Source organism: Notothenia coriiceps, unplaced genomic scaffold (genome assembly GCF_000735185.1).
Source record: "Notothenia coriiceps isolate Sejong01 unplaced genomic scaffold, NC01 NC01_scaffold00038201, whole genome shotgun sequence".
NCBI lineage: Eukaryota > Metazoa > Chordata > Actinopteri > Perciformes > Nototheniidae > Notothenia > Notothenia coriiceps.
Genome location: NW_011370902.1, coordinates 7,769 through 23,459, shown reverse-complemented (window position 1 = coordinate 23,459; position 15,691 = coordinate 7,769). Strand labels below are relative to the sequence as shown.

The 15,691-nt window shown below is 40.7% G+C and overlaps 1 protein-coding gene across 1 annotated transcript in view; it reads right to left on the bottom strand.

Annotated features, from left to right (window-relative positions):
• Positions 1-12,720, bottom strand: part of LOC104968047 (receptor-type tyrosine-protein phosphatase delta-like) — a 100,033-nt gene extending 87,313 nt beyond the window's left edge. Inside the window, exons 1-2 of the mRNA XM_010797601.1 lie at positions 12,631-12,720; positions 11,390-11,434 (exon numbers count right to left, since the gene is read on the bottom strand). The gene's annotated coding sequence lies outside the window, so the exon portion shown is untranslated. The remainder of the gene's footprint in view (positions 1-11,389; positions 11,435-12,630) is intronic.
• Between the last annotated feature and the right edge of the window lie 2,971 nt (positions 12,721-15,691).

Genomic DNA, 15,691 nt, shown 5'->3' with positions numbered 1-15,691 from the left:
CTCTCTCTCTCTCTCTCTCTCTCTCTCTCTCTCTCTCTCTCTCTCTCTCTCTCTCTCTCTCTATCTCTCGCTCCAATAATTTCCTACCCAGTGAGTATATATGACTGAGGATAAGGTAGCTGCTAAATCCCTCGGTATGGTGGCTGGAGTGAAGTTGGTCAGATTTAAAGCAGTAGGCGCCGCGCGTCATGCCTGCGACATTATTTTTGGGGGTTCCAAACCGTCCAAACGCAGCGTGGAGCAATCTAGACTGGCCAAAGGCTTGTGATCTACTTTGTCATCACTCCCTCCGATAGAACATGAAATCGTCCCGGTAGACGATTGGGGACGAGGTGAATTGATGAACATAGTTATAAAGTCATTCAAGGAAGACTTGGTTAAATGCTCTATTCACTTTTCAATATTTGTTCTGTATATTTTATAGGAAAAAATAAAATGTTGCTACAACTAAAGTGAATGTGTAAAAGTACAACATAAAATATGTTGTTGAAATTGAAACTCAATTCAGGATTAAATCTCTGTTGACAGACTAAATGGCTCTGAAATTGGGGTTTATCAAATTAGGCACAATTTATCCGTGGAGACAAGTGAAGACGATCTTATCTTCAGTGATGAGCAGCTCTTTGATAAAGTGGGATACTGCCTAAACATCTCTTGTTTTATAGACTAACAGTTTTCAAATTGTACTCAGTATGAATACACATAATTCATGGTTCATTTTAAAAGGTCCACAATAAGGAAATATTGAATAATTCTTTTTGCAGAATATGTTCTAAGGCACTAAAAGAGTAATTTTATTCTGAAACTTTCTGTCTTACCAGATGGAACTGCTTGGAGCGTTTAAGACACTCAACGTGATTATGCAAGAGATGCATGCAAGTGATTGAGCTTCAGGTGTGTGTATTTCTATACTTCATGAGCTTTGTTGACATTTCAAACATTACAGTGTTCACGTGTTATTCTTATTATTGATCATTTATAAATATTTCTTGCATCATCACATTGAAAGATAATATTTCAATAAATGTAGATATATCACTGGAATAAATGTGCATGAAAGCACATGAGGTTCAAGAAAATGGGTGTCTGTCAATTTCAAACAAGGCAAAAGCTGCTTTAGGTATGATGCATGTCTGATGTTTAAAAAAGACAGGAATGAATAGGTGGCAAACAAAGGAAAAAATGACAGAAAATATGCTTTAACACCAACTTTCAGTCTTTAAACACATTCTTGCACCAACTACCCAAACGCACACACAAATTCACACGCACACATACATTTTCACCTGCACACTAACTTATCTAGGTGTGCTGACCTAGAACACCAAACACAATCAGTGTTGCAGCAGATTCCCATCAGTGCAATGTAAATGAGAGAGAGGGGTGTAAACGTGCTTTTGTTGCAGAAACTCCTCAGCTCAGTGAGTATAAAAAACACAACCTCAGGCTGCAGACACACACACACACACGCACACACGCGCACACACACACACACACACACACACACACACACACACACACACACACACACACACACACACACACACACACACACACACACACAACACACACACACACACACACACACACACACACACACACACACACACACACACACACGGACACACGGACACACATACATGTGGATGCCAGCCCTCACCGACACACACCAGAGACCGGAATGTATGCCCACACATACACAATGGGGTTGTGCACACACTCACAGCCACACACACACAGACACTTAAAAGCACATAAGAGATAAGGGGTTTGCTATCGAGAAAACTTCAGCGGCTAAAATAGAATCTAGGGCTGTATTTGATGGGCCTCATGACATAGCATCATCCTTGCGAAGGGGCGTAAAAAGCACTATGTTTTCAGTTTAGGTAGAGATTTTCAATAAATATGTCCTGCTTTGCAAATCTCGCTGCATATGATGTGGTTGTTTTTGTTTTGTGGCTTCACACCCTCACTCTTTCTGTTGACATATATCTACACTTGCAGCTTTTGATTAAATATTCAAGTTGTCCACTGATAAATATGTATGGATATACTATAAGGGTTGAAAATTCAATGCGTGTGAATGCATTGATGCTTACTGTGTGTGAAATCACACAACTGTCCACACACATGTTCACTCTGGTGCACACACTCCCTACAGGCATAATACACTGTGCTGTCAACCTACTAATTTATCAGTTTTCAATGTTTCTTTAAGTCATGCATGAACTGTGCCATTCCACGGCATACTTTATGTACTGTCACTAACCAAGCACAACACTTCAGTGTTTCTTGAAGCCTGAATTAATCAGAAACTTGGGCGAGGGACAGGTTTAAACTGCCTCTACTTAATTGGAGATAACAGGGTTAGCATGTAGGCTTAATAAGAGACTCCAGGCTGAAGCATTAGAAATGAATATTAAGAGTACATGCCTTACAAATAATATATCCAGCTAACTTATCGATTTAATTCTTTTAAGTTAATATAGTAAGTCATTTGATTTACATATCACACAGCACTAAATATATAACGGCCTTAAATGATCAAATGTTCTAAAAATATGTCCACTATTTCTTTGTTTGTAAACCCCTTAGCATGCAATTTTTAAAATGGAGAATGTTTGTAACCCGCACGAAGCTTGAGCCTTGAAACTAGAAAACCTTCATGACCTTTCTATTTTTTCCTTGTTATAACTATAAATGGCATTCGCCTGCACAAAAAGAAGGTTAATTGAACAACATTTTCACTGTTCACAAAAAAAAGTACTTTACTCAATAATTGAAACTAGGGGAATAAACTATGACAGTTCAAGAAGAAATGAAAAATAGTTCATTTTGTGTTCATTATTTACCAGAGACTGGGGTATTTCAAATGCATACAGAATAATTGATTAAAAATGATATAATCTTATTATTAAAAACAAAAAACAAAAACATATTCTTATCTTCTATAATAAGGGATGAGTGAAATAACTCTTTAGCCGGGTATTATCTGCGGAAGTAGATCAATAAGGGACACACTTAGCAGGCTTACTAATAATAAAAATTCTCTTTAATATCAGGGTGCTGATATTCTACTGTGCAAAATGAAAGTGGGCTAACAGTTCAGAATATCATCTCAATTGAAAAAATGTTTGAAAACAGAAAGACTCAGCACACAGCTCCTTATTTCATCACGTTGAAAGTTCAACTCATGACTTATGAGAGGGGTTCAGAGCGGCGGCCCATTAAAGCCATGACATTTCAATAATTGCCTCTAATCTCAGCATCAGAGAGCCACAGTGCCTCCCACTTGCTCACACACACACACACACACACACACACACACACACACACACACACACACACACACACACACACACACACACACACACACACACACACACACACAGACACACACACACACACACACACGCCTTAATCATCGATGCTTAATGGTTAATGCTGCGCACATACACTTGACCCCCCCCACACTCCCACTGAAGTTTGACCCTACCCCCATACACACATAATGTACAGAGAAAAACATTACTCCAGCTTCAAAGATTGATGACTTTAGTATAGACACACACACCCTTTCTCTTAGGTGATATGACTGCACACACATATACACATGGATGCATTACACACACACAAACACACCACATCATTATCCCTTCCTTCCTTTAGGCACTGACTTGGATTCTGCCAGTTCTCCAATCATTTGTTGGCTTCCCAGACATGCAAGTACTGCAGTGGGCTGCTTACCATTAGTGCCTCGGCTGTTATTAGAGATGGCACCTTCCCTAGTTGCACCTGCACAATTACAACCGTAATTTCATAGGGAGACACTAATTTAGTTAACAAGGAGGGCGCAAGCAGAATGAGGGAGAGGCTGCTGGTTGTTTTTTTATGCCCATTTAGAAAGCTAAATCCTAAATCTTCAGTAAAATATCTGAGGATAGACACAGATAACAACATTTTTTAAAAGCCGGATTAGCTTCACTTCTAACATTCCTTTCATAGTTTATTTGCTATTCAGGTGGATTAAGTCTCTGATTGAGTCGTTTTTTCTCTTCTTGTAATCATGTTGATTTTAGCCCCAACAATAGCAATCCCCACCTGGCTAAGTCGTTATAATAAAAATGAAATTCTGAGCATTTGTAAGCGTGAAATTATCATTGATGTGCGTTCAAAATATATTTGTATCTAGATATTACTGTAGAGAAATCTCCATCACATCAACTGATGTTCACTAACACAATGCAAATCAGTTCAGCTACGCTGAATTATATGCTATAGGCTCAGAATGTTAAGCAGCATTACAAATAAACACTATGGGAGCATGCTGGGATACACACTTTGTCATGCACAGGAGACCGAGCCGCTGGGTTTCATGAAAAAGCAGGAGTGTGTGTGCAGAGTCAGAAAGGGTGAAAATGAGTGAGTGACAGGACAACAAATAAAGAATAAAGAGCGTGCAGCCTAGCAGTCCTAAAGAAGCTTTTTATTGAACACTAAGAAGGGAATATAGAACGATGAACATCCCGCCTGCTCTTTTCACACCGAGGAAATTGCATTTGGGAACATTGAGCTGGCATGAAGTACACAACTAAATGTTTACACCCGCACGCAAACATGCACGTTTTTTTATGGTAGCACGTATTAGCAAGACAGAAAAGATTATATTTACAAAGCTGCACACACACATTACATGCACAGAGATCTCATTTAGTCTGTATGCATGGCTTGGATGATCACTCCCTACTATTGAAAGAACGGAAATGAGAATCGGGGAAAACAAGGATAGAGAAAGGACGAGGGAAAAACAGCAAGAGAAGAGGAAGTGGCACAGAAAGATAGACTGAATACAGAAGCAAGGGATAAATGAGGGAATGATAAAGGGGAAGAATGAAAGAAACAGAGGGTGAGTTTGGGGGAGACATCCTTCATTTGCACCGGGCTTTTATTTTAAAGCTGTTGCTGATGCGGCTACAGATCAGGATTATTTTACAGAAAAAAAAGAAAAAAGATATGATCCATTTAGAGCAGTTGGAGTCAACAGGTTCCATACAAATGGTGAGCAGACAGACCATTAACCAGGGCTGCTGAGTCCATCAAAATGAGTGACGAATGTCGAGCTAAGCAGCTATCACATTAGTGGAGAACAGCAAGGCTGCATTGTTTGGGTCTGTGGATCCTCTAGGCGTACATAAACCCTGAGAATGTAAAGCGGGGCGCACTAAGTGGTAATCTTTCAAAAACAAGGACATTTTACTGAGGTTATACCTGTGTGCAAGCCTAATAAGGAAGTGCAATCGGTAGAAATGTCTAGCATACACACAGAACGTGATAGATTTTCATATTCTATGTGTGTGCACAGAAACAAATACATACCATATTTGTGAATAGCTTATTTATGTTTACATAAATGCAACAATGACCGTGATCTAAACTACAAAGAGGGCTGTCAGTAACACATTCAAAGTGCTTGACTGGTAATTACATCTATACACAGAGCAACAAAGGCAGACAGAGAAAATCAGTGCGTCACACACATTCAGATAGTCATGCTCACACACACACACACACACACACACACACACACACACACACACACACACACACACACACACACACACACACACACACACACACACACACACACACACACACACACACACACACACACACACACACACACACACACACACACACACACACACACACACACGGGTCATGGAGAAGTGGCTGTCACTGTGATTGGTTCCTGCTGCCGAGGGCGAACCCACAATAGCCAATTATCTGTCATTATACACCACAGCAGCTCTCGCGGTCTGGATGCCTCTGCATGTGTGTGTATGTGTGTGTCATAGTGGGAGAGATTGGCAAATTGCTGGTTATATGTTTCAGCGTACTGGAAAAAAGGAACAGAAATGTGGAGGAGGAGGTGGAGGAGAGGTTTGAGGAGGCCGAACAGGAATATGCAGAGTGAATATTAAAGGAAGGGAAGAAGAGATTGATGATTATATTTGACAGTCGGAGAGAAGATGGGAGCACGGGGAGCCACAGACCTCCAGTGAGCTGCGTGCTGATGACAGATGTCTGGTGACCGAGACATGCCTGATGCAGCAGGCCGAATCGCGGTCGCCACAGATTGAGGCGCTCAGTCAGCGTTTGACTAGCACTCCATCATGTATGAGCAGTGAGGGTCCAAGCTGTGACCAGGTTTTGAAACATGATATGATAATGTCGGACATTACAGCATCAGTTGGCATTTTATCACCAAGACAACGACCTTAACGAGGTGGGAGTTAGAGAAGTGAACTCTTCCCTTGTATTTTCTCTTGTATATGTGTCCACCGCATTCAGCTTTTACAATATGGGTTACGGTTAGTTAGAAAGTCCTAGCCATTATGGATGCTAATCTGGCCACAGTGATGGCAGAAAGCTCTTGTGAAAATTAGAGGTGGGTATTTAACTATTTCTCAGTAAAAGCTGTAGAATTAATTAATATTTTCCAGGGAGTGTTGGAACACTGAGTATTAAAGACTGATCAGTGACTTTAGTCAATTCACTTTTCTACTAAATTAACTTCCATTACTACTGACTATAGAAATTGTTAAAACTGTTACAGTTACTGCGGATTATTCAGAGTACCGGTAAGTGGTCCACACGAATGACAAATTGCTGTTGAATTTTTAAAATTGAGATTTGTCAGCTTCCTCAAATCAACAGCACATGAAACTGAAAGTATGTGGTTACGTGTAGATACCAGTAATCTTATCATATAGCTGTATTTTTATTTCGGTGAGCTGCACAATAAATACATAAACAGGGTTACAACATGGATAATGTAGCCTCGTCTATATTCTTGATAAACGTTTTTTCTCCTGAAGCACATAAGTACATAATGAAACCCTCCATTGTTCCCTATTCTTGACAAAATGTCAATTCAACCTTAAATGAAGTTCATTCCAACTCGCTTGTCTGCAAAAGTGAAAGATACCTTCTCTTTTCAAACAGGGTCGATCTCAGCTGTTGTGATCTTCCAAAGGCAGCGGCCAAGCTATCATTTTTCCTCTAACGCCACCATGAGTTTGAGTAGCGTTACCTTATATGCAAAGGAAATCACTTCTATTATAATAGATATTTTAGGTATGACAATTAATACACTGATTAATTTTGCCTTCATTACAAGCTCTAGCAACTTTAGGAAACCCTTGAATTTTAATCCAGTGCCATAATCGGGTCATCATTTTACTTGACTGAATACAAAAAACTAGTGACAACAAGTCCCATCAAACTCTGCGGTACTTTGTTTCTTGCTAATGAGCTGGGAAACCTCTCTGGTCTCTAAAGTTTGCCATTGATGCACATCTGTCATTGGAGATAAAGAATAGAAGTTCTTAACACACTCACAAGGCTCCACCTATTTAAACTGGTGGTTTTATTTGCGTACATTACCTGCGTTTTGGAGGTTTTGTGGTTAAGACATTTTTGCTAGGCCAAATTGCAAGGTTGTCTTTAATTGTATGTTATGGTAGATTATTGGATATAAAACAAAAACGGTATTGTCCTTATTCTTGAGAGATTCTCTCTCTGCAGGTCATTCAGTAGAAGATGGTAATTCTTTACTTTGAACTTTATAAAAAAGTTTTTAATCCAGACATCACATCTCCGTAGCGTTCAGTTCCTGCCATTCCTGTTCAATTATTGATTGCCAAAAGCTTCATTGCTGTCTTTCTATTTAAGCTTGAATAGTGCTCAATCACGACATATGTCATCACGACATATGTCATCATACCATCCACTTCAGAATAAATCCATTTGACTCTACACATCCAGCATGTGAGTGTTTATGAAGTATAACACTGATCTGTCTCTGCCTGTTTTACAGCTATCCATAATCCCCATCCTAATCCACTGCCTCTGTGTGCATCAGTGTGTGTGTGTTTGTGTGTGTGTGTGTGTGTGTGTGTGTGTGTGTGTGTGTGTGTGTGTGTGTGTGTGTGTGTGTGTGTGTGTGTTTGAGAGAGTGTGTGTGTGTGCCTGTGTTTGAGAGAGAGAGAGAGAAAGAGAGAGAGAGAGAGAGAGAGAGAGAGAGAGTGGTGTCTCTTCATGTCTGTGTATGTGAGGCATGGTATTTAAGCTTTTGGCTTTCAGAGGGCCTCTCTTTCCCACGGCTTCCACACTATATGTAATACCATAGATAGCCCTCCAGTCATCCACTTTTCTCCATCGAACCACTCAACACAATGGCCTGGACAGAATCACTATGCACTCTGCTTTCAATATCTCCATTACCATTTCCGTCGAAAGAATAAACACAGTGAAAATGGAATGGTTATGGTTGATATTAGTTTTAAAAGAGCTGATGAAATGTGTTCCGCGATGGAGAGAGGCAGAGGGTTGAATAGATGAAGAGAAGTGATTATGCCAGAGCATCTAAAGGATAAAAGAGCAGAACAGCAGATCAAAGTTACTTTGCTCACAAGCTTAATTTTTTGTCCTTCATTTATTTTAATGTTTGCTATTTAGCAAGGATCATTGACTAGCTGTTAGTCTAGAAATGCGAAAATGGCGACTATACGAAAAACCTACATGCATACCAAACACATTTTTTGCTCAATTGTCTAGTGTCCAGCTTTCAACACCATATTTCCAAAGCAGAGTGTTTATTTTATAATTAGTTCTAATTTGTCTCCGGTTTCCAACCTGCGGGCTCAGGATCCTCGAAGTGTTCACTAGATGATTATTAAAAATGAAAAATTGAAAAAATAAGATTTGAAATGAGGAGAGAGACACGCAATAAAGTTACCAAGCTACAGACATCAGAATTATATTGTCAGTTGCTTAAACCCCAGGTCAACAAGATGCACCGTTGAGTTGGTTTTAACAACATGGTACCTCTGATGTTGATATACCAATTGAGCACATTATGAGTAATAGATTGAGAAAGAAGAGAAAGACAGAAAGAAAGAAAGACAGAAAGAAGGGAAGATATTGTATCGAAATAATTGGTTCTTTTATGTGTCTCTGAATTGTGCTTACGATGAATATAGAGAGGAGTAAGAGGTTGCTGAGGGGGACCCTCAGCAATGATAATCCCATTAGCACTTTACTGTTAGGCTCTCCACTAATGACTGATGTGTGTATGTGTGCATATGGGCCAAATGTGTAAGCGCCAACAGTGTGTGTGTGTCCTGCTCGGACCATCCTAATTATCAGACGTGACTCACGTGAGGGTAATTAGAGCCTCTGAGACAATGGGAGCAGGGCTACGAATGACCCAGAAGTCTACAGGCTAATGAAGCGATAACACACACTCTCTTTCTCTCTATGACTCGCACCCACCTCACACAGAGAGAAAGGGACAGAGCGAGGGAAAGAAAATACAGCTCAAAAGACAGAGAGAGGAACAATGTTTCCCTCAGACTACATTAGAGACAGTAGAGAGATTTGGGAGGAGCTGTCAAGAGACGCTCTGTCAGGCGGCTTCAAGCTCAGCCGTCTTCCTAGTATGAACTAATCTGGCTGCTCTCTGTTCTCTGTCATATCTGGCCACAGCTCCACAGCACTGTGGTCCGCTTCCACAGGCGCGGATTAAGGCTCGGCTATCCGAGACTAAATTCTCTATTGAAGAATCATCTAGGTGTAATCCCTGTGTGAAGCCAGCCCTGTATGGTACAGCGCATTATAGTTCACACCATGACTATTATACACAGCAGGCTGCACACTCAGGAGATACAGAAGGACAAGAGGACGGTGGGCTGTGTGCTGGTAGCAGAGCCTCAGGGTTGCTTTAAATTGTTACGTAAAATCATATTGGTTCACTTAAGGTGGGACCCCCAGGAACACATTAACTAATTCAGAGCTCTGATGGAATGTTTTTCACCTTAGTGATTAACATATTTAAATTGTAATACACCCTGTCACATATTTCTTTAATAATCCTGTCTCCTAGTCTTTCATATTTGCATTAACATTTAACATTTGCATTTTCGTCCCTTTCTTATAATGAATCCTCAGGAAGGAAGGAAATAGATCAGAAAAGTGTACCCTAAAAATACGCACACAAAACACAACTAATAAGAAAATATGTATTTAACCAAAACAATACAACATACAGTTTTAACACAACATTAATAAATAAACCTAATCAAAAATTACCAAAGACAAGAAAAACAACAATCCTGCCCCTCAGAAAACAAAATATACATATCATGAGTATTGTGTCTCTTTTCCATCTGTTATGTTGTAAAAATGTCACAGTTTAATGTCATGACAGAATTCTTACGTTACATTATTTGCTGCATTTACTCAATTACAATTGGCCACCAACTTTGACTTTAGAGTAACAGCAATTCCTGGCCTAATGATGTCTCACATAGTACTTCCGCAGAGTTAGGAATCAAGATTTTATATTTGGATTAAAGAGAGAAAAAGTAGAATACCGTTTCAGAATACTACACAAATAATGCCATAAGAGCTCCTAACTTTGGCAGCATGTGCAAGTGACCCCTTAAAACTGAACTTTTTAGCGGCGTAGGTTGTTAAACTGTCTGTTACTTAACAAAAGAAAAGGTAGTAGCAAACTGAACATGAGCCATTTTCTTAAAGCCGCATGGTGCTTGAAATTACACCGTTTTAGAGCCCTGTGCTCTCAAAAGCAGCGGGCATTTCTTTTGTAACAGTTTGAATAAAAGGTCTGTTGACGTGGGAATTTAAGTGATAAGTGACACAAAGTGCTCAACTCGTGGTGCTGGTCTGTGAAACAGAGCAGGTTACCCTCAACCTACGCTCCAGCCATCACAGGAACCCTGTCTCTGTGGCTCCTACGCAGACTGAACATGTTTTTGTATGTGTGGGATTATAAATCTGTGAGCGAGTTATCTTGATCAAATTCCCAATTACACAGACGAGAGTCTCTTCAATGCTGTGCTCTTTGTAGAAATACACAAACAGGCAGGCATAAACATCTCATGAATTCACCCACTCCTGAACACGTAAATAAAAACACGCAGTCACACACAGGCCGGAGGCACCAGACACTTCATTTGCTATTCCACCCCCTCTCCTCATCTTCGGCACCCTCATATTCCACTCTGGCCTCCCCAACATTCAGCCCACAGTCACTATAGCAACCTCACACAGCGCTACTGGCAGCCAGAGGGCTAATCGTGTTGTTACAACATCTGTCAGAAAACAGAGACACTCACACCTTCAAACATTCATACAACTGCTTATACATGCAGCAGCACTTTGGCCCATATGTCCACGCGTCCTCGCAAATAGAGTAAGACCTGAATCTTTACACACTCATGTGTCCAGTGAAACTCAAACAGGCATATATTTAAGGTTACATTTGACTTATAGCTTAGGTAAAAGTTGAAGACGAGTTTCTTACCTTTGCTCATGGTTCATCCTGGAACATGAAGTTTGAAAGTGGGAGCTGAAAAAGGAAAGGACACCATTTTTCATGTAAGTTCTTGATCTATCAACAAAAATATACCATATTGATTTTTCCATAGTTTATCATGGCCAGGAAGAACCATTTGCTTGACAACCTGCCATTGATGACAGATAAATGAAGGGAGACCTACATTGCTGGTAAAATGGGCCAGTAAAGTCTGCTTTAGAAACATGCCTGCTGGGTATGTTGCTCTGCTGCCACCTGTAGGTTAGACCTGGTACTCCACTTTAAAAAGTCTTAGGACAGTGACATTAGAAAATCCATTCAAATCCAACTTTTTAAATGGAGAGGACAAGACGTATGAAATGTGATGTATTTAAGTTATTCAAATAAAGATATTGCTGCACTCAATCGTCGTAAACCTGCAGTGTTCCACATGCTGTCTGATTTAAACTCAATCCCCTCGACAACATCTCACTTCCTTCAGTGTACAGTACATGCAACTCCCAGTTAAGCGAGCCACTTGCCTCAGTATACTCTGTGCATCATCCAAGAATACTTTCAAAGATTTTGATGAAATCTATTTTTTTTTAATTTCTTTTAAGTCTGCAAAGGCTTGCTACAAAAATGAGTCACACAAACTCATCACAAAACTCCAGCCAGCTTCTGAAAAGGAAAGTGCCACTTGGTGCAACACATACAGCCAACGTGCAGCCCCTGCATCTTTTAACAAACCGAAGAGGGTTGAGCGAATGCTTTATATTTAGAATGGTGACGCTATGTGAACTAACATGAGAGGAAAGCTCAGCGATGCGTTGGAGAGCTGCATATTCAATAATGTATCAGAGGCAGCATTTAAAAACAGCTGGGGATCGTCGCTCTGTCTTGTCCTGTCTGCCGGTCTGTCTCTTTGTATGTCTCTCCTCAAATCTGTCCACTGCATATTTGCCACTCTTGTGGGGAGGTGATGTTTGGTTAAACTTCCATCCTCTCGACAGTCTCTTAAGTTCTTCCTGTCCCTCAGGAAAAGTCTTTCTGTGTGCTTTCTTCACTCTCTTTCTCAGAAGCAGGATTCCACCCTCTCTCTTACTCAGTGGACATGGCACAGCCTTTTAACTACATAAATCATACACCATTGTGGCCCAGAACAAATTTGCTTTTGACAGCAGGGGGGAAAGAAGATGTATGTGTGCACATGTGTTTGTTTGAAGGTCATTGTGATTTTCAGTACGTACCTGTTTTAGTGCACAGGTCCACTGTGCTGCTCCATACTTGAGGATTGAAAGAGTAAGAAATCTCCCCAGAATTCTCCTGAAAGAAAGAAGGAGGGATACAGAGAGAGCAAACAGGGATGGGGAAGAGAAGAGGAAAAGTGGGAAACGGATTAGGAGCAGAGCCTTAGCCTTTCAGAACTTAATACTCTTAAAGCCGACCCTGGGTTTCAACTAAGTTCCCTTTGTCTTCTGTTTGAATTTGCCTGTGCATCAGTGTGTCTGTGTGCAATAACTAGAAATGTCAAACTTATCGCTTGACATAAAAACAATTAATGGGCGGTAATTGGTCCAAAAGACAGCCCCAGCTCAACTTCTATATTGGGGGTCTTTAAAGGTTTCTATACCAGCTACATACAAGCCATACGTGCTGTGAGGGGATGAAAAGTCAGAGTAGGAAAAAAGCATTCAACACCTCAGTATGAAAAGTACACACTCCCACAGATCAAGGAGGTTGCATTAGGACACAAGTGTAAATACTAGCACAGAGGTGTGTGAAACGTAAGCAGAGAGAACCTATACACACACACACACACACACACACACACACACACACACACACACACACACACACACACACACACACACACACACACACACACACACACACACAAGGACATGTGGAATTGTTTTTATTTTTTTCCACTTATGAAAAAATGCACACCCGCATTTATGTCCTTCATAAGAGGTGCGCGGGACCCGAACCGGATACAATACCAGGACAGACAGAGAAAAACACACACACACACACACACACACACACACACACACACACACACACACACACACACACACACACACACACACACACACACACACACACACACACACAAATTTCATGATTTGTGACTGCAATGACCCAGAGCTGTCAACCAGAATTCTTTTGCCATCTATGTGCAGCAGCGTGCTCTAAGTCAGAGCAAAATAGAATTTAGCTGGTGGATGAGTCTCAAAGGATCATGTGCACTTGCAGTTATTTTTGTAATGAAATCCATCCCCTGTTGAACTTTGAGGCATTGGACAAATAACGTTCTAAAGTAGTGCTTTAAAATAGCCACCGCAGTATACGGTTTATAAATGTTTGTAAATGTAAAATCCTATCCTTGATTCTTGTTTGTTAGGCCTGATTTACAGTGTAACACACTTTGGATCAAACAAGTTGCAAGCATGATATTTTTCTGAGAAATGGACTGAGATGTTAACAATAGAATGTTGTGATTGTGGAGAGAGAAGCCATAACAAAGAGTCACCACTAGTCTGTGCTGTTAAACCACTCCTGTGTTTGTGCTGCTGACCGACTTACTGAATAAGGGCAGACACGATGATGGCAGAATACATTAACTGCAGCATCTGATGATGTGAAGATCATGAGTTCTTTAATTACAAATGATAACTTATTTCTTTGTAATTGATGGTATGACCCTTGACATCTTAACATGTGTTCAGGTCATAATGGCTTACATCCGACATAATCCCACATAATGAGAAGCCATTTGAAGACGTTGTGTTCCTAACATCAGACATATTTTAGTGCTACCCAGGCATGCACATATGCACACCGTGGCATATGTTTGTGCACTATGTGTGAAAACTAGAGCACACTTTATTTTCAGTGGATGTCACATGCCATGGATTCCTCTCCACTTGCACCATGTTTCGTCTGTAACAATCTGACAATGGCTGGTGAAATCAGTTGGGTGGGGGGTTATTATAAGCATCAGTTACTCTCTATTGTGGGCGCCAGTTTTTCTCTCCATCATGTTGTTTTCCTGTTGGGTTTCAGTGCTCCCTCGTTGGAAACCACCTTGTTAGTGAGAATGTGCTTCACCTGCGCTGGCCCAGCAGAAGTAATTAAAGCCTCGGCAGCCTCGGCAGAGGAAGAGTTTGGAAACTAGATCATTTGGAAAGCTCATGTTGGTGCAAGCAATTTCAGCTTGCAGGTCTTGCACAATAAGCTAGGACAAGTTATGTTTGTCCTATTTTCGGTGGACACGGCATTACTGTAGTCTTCCCTGAATGTGTGGTAAAGTGGCACCCATGGTGGGAGTCTTTCTGCAAGCCCTTTTAGCTGCTTTGAATCTCTGTGAGGACTCCCATGGGAGCCCTTCAGAGCAGGCTTTGAATCCTTTTCATGTTGATAGCTGAAATGACTATTCCGTGGGAGTCAAATGTTGAGTAATTTGAAGGGAATTCAACTCCAGCTGCTCCGTCCGGACATCACCTTAAAGGTTTTTGCCAGTGGCGAACATGATTCAGGGGAAAGCAGCATATTATTTAGGTCACTAAAGTGCTTTAACATCCCCTTTTCTCTCCATGAACCAAACTATTTCTGCACTTATCTGCACAGCAATGGCCCAGATAATTTGTTGATGTCCAACCCTAACCAGGGCAGCTCGGTGGTTTACTTTGGTTAAGCTTCACTCAGCATGTGTGAAACACTCTTCTTAGGTTTCTGTCAAGTGGACTCAACATCAAGGCAAGTGTGTAAGCAGGGCAGCAGAGTGGGCATCGGAGGTCCATCTCATGAGCCCTACTGTAGTGTCATAGCAGGGCAATGCATAACACTGACATTATTACCTACAAATGTTATCGCTAGACACAACCCTCCTCAAGCTGCACCATCACACGTGTTTCAGAATAATTTTTCTCATATTAGTTAGATTCTCTAGAGAAAATATATGCAAAATGTAACTTTGTAAACATGTTTACTCTTTTGAGGTGTGTATGAAGCACCAATCAAAGTCTTAAGAGACTCCAACTCCAAATGTTAAGGAGGTTATTGCAGGTCAAGTTGGCAGCAGAGACCCTCAGATCGACATGACACAATTTTGCGTAAACAACTTGAACTTGTTTACAACTTGTATGTGTGTGTGTGTGTGTCTGACGTTTAAGAGTTTACAGAGAAGGATAGGCAGCCCGCAAAAGGATGATGAAGAATTTCTGGAAGATACATGATGCAGAAATGTCTGCCTAATTCTTACTTAAAAAGCACCTGCTGCACTTGAGCCTCATAAAATAGAAATAG